The sequence below is a fragment of the Capricornis sumatraensis genome, chromosome 20 (assembly GCF_032405125.1).
Source record: "Capricornis sumatraensis isolate serow.1 chromosome 20, serow.2, whole genome shotgun sequence".
NCBI lineage: Eukaryota > Metazoa > Chordata > Mammalia > Artiodactyla > Bovidae > Capricornis > Capricornis sumatraensis.
Genome location: NC_091088.1, coordinates 65,513,331 through 65,520,933, shown reverse-complemented (window position 1 = coordinate 65,520,933; position 7,603 = coordinate 65,513,331).

Below are 7,603 nucleotides of genomic sequence, written 5' to 3'. Positions count from 1 at the left end.
AGACCTTGACCTGTACATCTTTTCCTGGCTTTGAGTGATGTCAGAGAAGCCTGCGTGAAGGGCACCGTGATAGTGGTGTTCACGTGTACTATCACCATACTCTTTGAGCCTCACCAAGAGGTGTAGGAACTTCTAACAACGGTACTGTCCAGGTTCACATCCTCATATTTGTGAGGCTGTTGACTAAACTGTTGCTGTTGCTGCATGCTGGTCACCTGGATGCTATTGATCATTCTGCCTCCACACTTAATTTTGTAGCAACTTAATGACAGAGCTTAGGTAGTGGAGTGATAAGTTCAGTGATGAACCATCATTTGTTTTTTTTCAAGGCATTGCTACTTTCTTTTTTAAAAATTTTTATGTATTATAAATGAATCTTTTATTTTTATCATTGTTTCTATTTTATGTTACTCTTTGTGTTTTATTTGCATTACGGTGGGATGGTTGGTTGAGAAAGTGCCCCCACCCCTATGGTGGAATTGGGGACCAGTACTTTTTAGAGTTCTTTATGTATTCTTGATGTTAAGCTATTATTGAATATATGCTTGGCAAATATTTTGTATTATAGTGTACATTGTTTTTTCACTCTGCTGAGAATAGATTAGTGCACAATACTTGATAATTAGGATGTGTTCTGTTTATCTTTTTATTTTGTTGGCATGAGCTTTTGTTGTTGTATCTGATAAATCATTGGTGAGTCCACTGTCAAGAATCATTTTTTGTTCATTTACTTATAGGAGCTTTATACACTAGGGACTGAGGGTTAGGTCTTTGAAGCATTTTGAGTTAAGTTTTGTGTATAGTGTATAATAATGCTCCAGCTAAATTCTATATGTGAATATCCAGTTTTCACAACACCTTTGTTCCATAGATTGCCCTTCCCCCTTTACTTGGTCTGGAAACAATTGTGTAACAATATGTGACCTTACACACTAAAGTATTTTTCTGAATCTGTTGTGTTCGTCAGGTGTCTGTCCTTATATCGGTACCATACTGCTTTGATTAGTGTAGTTTGGGAATTAGTTTTGAAATAAAGAAATGTGAGACTTCTGACTTTGCTTTCTAGTTTGTTTTTGCTGTTCATTGTCTTCTCTGATTCCATAGGAACTGTAGGATAGATTCATCTGTTTCTTAAGCAGAGTTTGGATTTCACTAGGTATTGTTTTGAATCTTTTGTTAACTTTGACTATTATTGACATCTTGACAATATCAGCCTCACAATATCTCTGAAGCATAGGGTGTTACGTTTATTTGTGTCTTCTCTAATACTTTTCAGAAGTCATTAGTTTGCAGTATAAAAATTCTTCCCTTCTTATGTTATGATGAAGTATTCTTTTTTTAATTTTCTTGTCAATTGAATTACTTTGATTTTTCATTTTTAATGTTTAGAAACCCAATTGGGTTTGCATGTTGATATTGTATCTTGTAATTGCTTTGAAGTCTTTCATTATTTCTATATATTTTTTTTAACTTGTTAATGTTGCAGAATGCCTATTATGGGTGTGTCATCTTGTAGGACATATTTAGAAAGATATTTTGTTTCATAAAAACAGTACTATTGAATTTTTTTCTCTATGGTATATATATTAAAGTTCTAAATAGCAACATATTAGATAAACTCATTTTGGATTCTTTAGCATTACAATATATTGTGTGTTCATTAGCATTTATTTGTGTACAGTAAGTATGCAGAATATATCTATAGTAGAATACATTTTTCTCCTCAATTATGAGACTGTAATATGTTTACTGTTAACTGGTACATGCTTTGATGTCATGGTGGAAAAATTGTGTTTTTGTGTGAGCTGACATGTTTTACTAGTGCAAGTGTTTTTGTCATAGGCTGTTTGCAAGTATTCTTCTCTAAAATCAATTTTAATTATCTTTTACAACTCTTTTTTTTTTTTTTTTTTTAGGAAACAAGCTTATTGCTCTAGTGTTTCTAAGAATTTTAAGATCATATTTGGAAAGATTCAAAAATTTTTGAAAATGAAAAATATTACATAGTTGGGAAAAGTTTTATAACTGTGATAGATGTATTGCTTTTGGTGTAATAGACACTGAGACACTTATTGATGAATTTTAGTGAATAGATTCTTTATGTCTTGTAGATCTATCTATCTGATACATGTGGTCGACCAATTACAACCCAAAACAGACAGTGATACAGGAGAAGTATTCCAAACAGCAATCTTGGGAAGACCTAAAAGTCATGAAATAAACATTTTTACCTCAGAGAACTTCAGGAAGACATGTATGACTTTGAGTGTCATTGGAGAAGTGGTGGAAGAAATAGCAAAGGAACGTGTATAACTCATGATGGAAATCTCACTGATGGCAGAGGTCAACAGTGTAGAAAGGATGTGGGAATCAAGCCTTTTGTAAAGAGGCTTGGATTAAACGTGCAGGATAAACTGCAGATCTTTCAAACTGATGGGATAGTTTCTGAATGTAATAAAGTTACGAGGTAGTCAGCAGTAGTTGGTCACCTTCACCATCTCAAGGAATATCTCCTGGTGTCCAAACTAACGTTTCTGATATATTTGGGAATGATTATTTGCATCCTTTGTTACTGACACAAGATCCAACAGCATACCAGGAAAGAGCTTCCAAGTGTATTGAGTGTAGGAAAACCTTTAGTCATGTCTCAGCTCTCAGGAATCATCAGATAATTTATTCAGATGAGATATTACATAAGTGTGACATACGTGTCAAGGTCTTCAGTACAAATTCACACCTTGCAGTTCATCAAAGAATTCATAAGGGAGAGAAACTTTACAAATGTGATGAGTGTGGCAAGGTCTTCAGTCATAAAACAACCCTTGCAAATAAAGAATTCATACTGGACAGAACCCTTTCAAATGGAATGAGTGTGGCAGAAGCTTTAATCACTCCTCACATCTCTCTGCTGCTGCTACTGCTGCTAATTCACTTCAGTCGTGTCCAACTGTGTGCGACCCCACAGACAGCAGCCCACCAGGCTCTCCTGTCCCTGGGATTCTCTAGGCAAGAACACTGGAGTGGGTTGCCATGTCCTTCTCCAGTGCCTGAAAGTGAAAAGTGAATGTGAAGTAGCTCAGTCATGTGCCACTGTTAGCGACCCCATGGACTTGCAGCCCACCAGGCTCCTCCATACATGGGATTTTCCAGGTAAGCATACTGAAGCAAATCTCTCTAGACACCAGGTAATTCATATAGGATGTATATTATATAAATGTGAGGTATGTGGCAGTGTCTTTAGTCGAAAACCAAACCTCAGATCATCAGAGAGTTCATAGTGGAGTAGAGCGAAGAAAAGTGGGAGAAGGTTATAACTGTAATTTTTGTGGTAAGCTTTTTAGTTACAGTTCATACCTTTTAATTCTTTAGAGAATCTGAGAGGGTAACAGGCAGGAAGGCCAGGGGTCTCCAAATGGAGGAACTAGGCTGCAAATGCCTGGAGAATCCCAGGGACGGCGGAGCCTGGTAGGCTGCAGTCCATGGGGTCGCTGAGTCAGACATGACTGAGCGACTTCACTTTCACTTTTCACTTTCATGCATTGGAGAGGGCAATGGCAACCCGCTCCAGTGTTCTTGCCTGGAGAATCCCAGGGACGGGGCGGTGGGGGTGGGGGGGTGGGGGGGTGGCAGCCTGGTGGGCTGCCGTCTATGGGGTCGCACAGAGTCGGACACTACTGAAGCGACTTAGCAGCAGCAGCAGGCTGCAAGTGTAAGACATTTTTATCTCTTTTAAGCTGCAGTAGGAAACAAATTGGGTCTGCAAACAGAGGAAATAGGCTGCAAGTGTCAGACATTTTTAATCTCTCTTAAGCGGCAGGAGGAAACAAACGCGATATTATTTTCCTTCTGTATATAAATTTAAAAGGAGGTATCTCTTAAAATACTGTGTTGCCACATTGACACCTGGTTTCTTCTGAAGTTAACTATTCTCAAACCTTGAGTTAACCAATGCATTTTTTTTTAATGGAAATGTTTGTCTTAAGCTATGTTAATGTACTATGCATTTACCCCAAACTCCGTTTTCAAGTCAGTTCTGCCTAATGGCTCAGAACCTACTTGACAAACCAGTATGTTATACTCAGATATTGTTCCCCTAATCTATGTAAATGAAACTATTTGTATGGTAATCTGCCCTTCTACAAGATTCAAGTCAATCACTTTATGTCCCAGGATGAATTGTCTGGTGCCAAGATTATCCCGAAATGCATCTTATGGATGAGGGGCCTGGTGCCATTCTGAGTTTTAAGACATTCCTTTCTTTCATTAACAGACTGGTAGTGATTATATAACATCGAGCTGAAGACTAGCAGGGGGGTACTCTTTCTGCCCCCTTCTGATGCCTATGTCAGAAGGTTTCTCTATCTCCTTTATACTTTAATAAAACTTTATTACACAAAAGCTCTGAGTGATCAAGCCTCGTGTCTCGCCCCAGATTGAATTCTTTTCCTCCAGAGGCCAAGAATCCTGGCGTCTTGTCGGTCAGCAAAAACCTTTCATATCCCCATGGGAGAGAAACCCTACAAATGTAATCAATGTGGAAAGGACTTTAGTGAAAAGGCAACCCTTGCAAAGCATCAAAGAATTCATACTGGAGAGAAACTTTACAAATGTAATGAGTGTGGAAAAGCCTTTAGTCAAAAAGCACATCTTCAGCTTCATTGGAGAATACCTATGGGAGAGAAACCTTACAAATGTAACATGTGGCAGGTGTTTCAGTTGAAAATCACACCTTACAAGTCATCGGAGAGTACATTTTCTAGAGAGACTTTTCAGATGTTTTGAGTGGGAAAAATCCTTTACTCAGGTCTCAAACCTCACTAAACATCAGAAAATCCACAAATGGGAGATATCATCCAAGTGTGATATATGCTGATCTTTAACTGTCAGAGTTCAAAAGAAACTATACAAATGTCATGAGTGTGGCAAAACTTTTGTGAGTGGAAGCCTCACGATCAGATAATTCATAGAAGAGTGGGACATTACAAATGTAGTGAGTGTCTCAGAGTACTTAGTCTGCATGGATACCTTATGATCCATATTAGAAAGAAACATTAATGTAATGAGTGTGGTAAATTCTTCAGTGTACTTTCAAGCCTAACTCGCCATCAAATGATGTACAGAGGTGAGAGCCCTTGAAAATATAATTGAGGTTGCAGTGCTTTTGGCAATGGTTCATATGTTATGCTTCATGAGAATATTCACACTGGACCGAGTGCAGATGATCTTGAATGTGGTCAGGCCGTTGAAAATCTAGTCATTTTCAAAAAGTTCATCACCAGTGCCAGGAATGTGAGCAATCTTTTCTCATTGGTCCCCCTTGCACCAGTAATCAAGTCGTTTGTACTGCACCAAACAGTACTAATGTACTGGATTTTGAATAGCTTTTAGCTTCTGCCTGCTGGTACTGCTACTGCTAAGTTGCTTCAGTCGTGTCTGACTCTGTGCGACCCCAAGGATGGCAGCCCACCAGGTTCCCCCGACCCTGGGATTCTCCAGGCAAGAAAACTGGAGTGGGTTGCCATCTCCTTCTCCAATGCATGAAAGAGAAAAGTGAAAGTGAAGTCGCTCAGTCGTGTCCGACTATTAGCGACCCCATGGACTGCAGCCCATCAGACTCCTCCATCCATGGGATTTTCCAGGTAAGAGTACTGGAGTGGGGTGCGATTGCCTTTGCCGTCTTGTGCCTTAAACTTACCAAATATATCATGATTTAAATTGCAGTGAATATGGCAAAGCTTCATGTTCTTGTTCATTTATCACTAGATGGCAGAATGTTCATCTTGAAGAGAAAGCACACAGATGTAAAGTGTGTGGCAAGGCTTTTACCCAAAGATCACAAGTTGGGGGAACTACTGGAGGAACACCTCCCAAATGCAATGAGTATGGGAAAAGCTTTACGTTGAGTTCAGGTATCAGGACTTGAGCCATCTGATCATGAGAATGTTCAGTTTCTGACCATGAAGCCTAGCCATGATGAAAGCTCAGTTTATGAGTTTTGGGATGGACTGGATATGGATCCCAGGTGCCAAGTCATAGTGATGGGAGCTTCTAATCATGCTATGCCAGCAAACTTGGAAAACTCAGCAGTGGCTTCAGGACTGGAAAAGGTCAGTTTTCATTCCAATCCCAAAGAAAGGCAATGCCAAAGAATGCTAAAACTACTACACAATTGCACTCATCTCACATGCTAGTAAAGTAATACTCAAAATTCTCCAAGCCAGGCTTCAGCAATATGTGAACCGTGAACTTCCTGATGTTCAAACTGGTTTTGGAAAAGGCAGAGGAACCAGAGATCAAATTGCCAACATCTGCTGGATCATGGAAAAAGCAAGAGAGTTCCAGAAAAACATCTATTTCTACTTTATTGACTATGCCAAAGCCTTTGAGTGTGTGGGTCACAAGAAACTGTGGAAAATTCTGAAAGAGATGGGAATACCAGACCACCTGACCCTGCCTCTTGAGAAACCTATAACAGGTCAGGAAGCAACAGTTAGAACTGGACATGAAACTACAGACTTGTTCCAAATAGGAAAAGGAGTACGTCAAGGCTGTGTATTGTCACCCTGCTTATTTAATTTATACGCACTGTATATCATGAGAAATGCTGGGCTGGAACAAGCACAAGCTGGAATCAAGATTGCCGGGAGAAATATCAGTAACCTCAGATATGCAGATGACACCACCCTTCTGGCAGAAAGTGAAGAGGAGCTAAAAAGCCTCTTGATGAAAGTGAAAGAGGAGAGTGAAAACGTTGGCTTAAAGCTCAACATTCAGCAAATGAAGATCATGGCATCTGGTCCCATCGCTTCATGGGAACTAGATGGGGAAACAGTGAAAACAGTGTCAGACTTTATTTTGGGGGGCTCCAAAATCACTGCAGATGGTGACTGCAGCTATAAAATTAAAAGATGCTTACTCCTTGGAAGGAACATTATGACCAACCTAGATGGCATATTAAAAGGCAGAAACATTACTTTGCCAGCAAAGGTCCATGTAGTTAAGATTATGGTTTTTCCAGTAGTCATGTATGGATGTGAGAGTTGGACTGTGAAGAAAGCCGAGCGCCGAAGAATTGATGCTTTTGAACAGTGTTGGAGATGACTCTTGAGAGTCCCTTGGACTGCAAGGAGATCCAGCTAGCCCATTCTAAAGGAGATCAGTCCTGGGTGTTCATTGGAAGGACTGATGCTAAAGCTGAAACTCCAATACTTTGCCCACCTCATGCAAAGAGTTGACTCATTGGAAAAGACTCTGATGCTGGGAGGGATTGGGGGCAGGAGGAGAAGGGGACGACAGAGGATGAGATGGCTGGATGGCATCACCGACTCGACGGATGTGAGTTTGAGTGAACTCCGGGAGTTGGTGATGGACAGGGAGGCCTGGCATGCTAGGATTCATGGGGTGGCAATGAGTTGCACACGTCTGAGTGACTGAACTGAATAAGGAAAAGAATGCCTATGAGATTTCAAATCAAACAGCCTGCTCTGAAACAAACCTAATCGTGGGAGTTGGCTACTAGAAGGGCATCTAAGAAGATATTGCTAAGATTGAAATAGTTTGACATGTGTTTTGGAAAATAACGTGTAATCTGCCATTTTTGAAT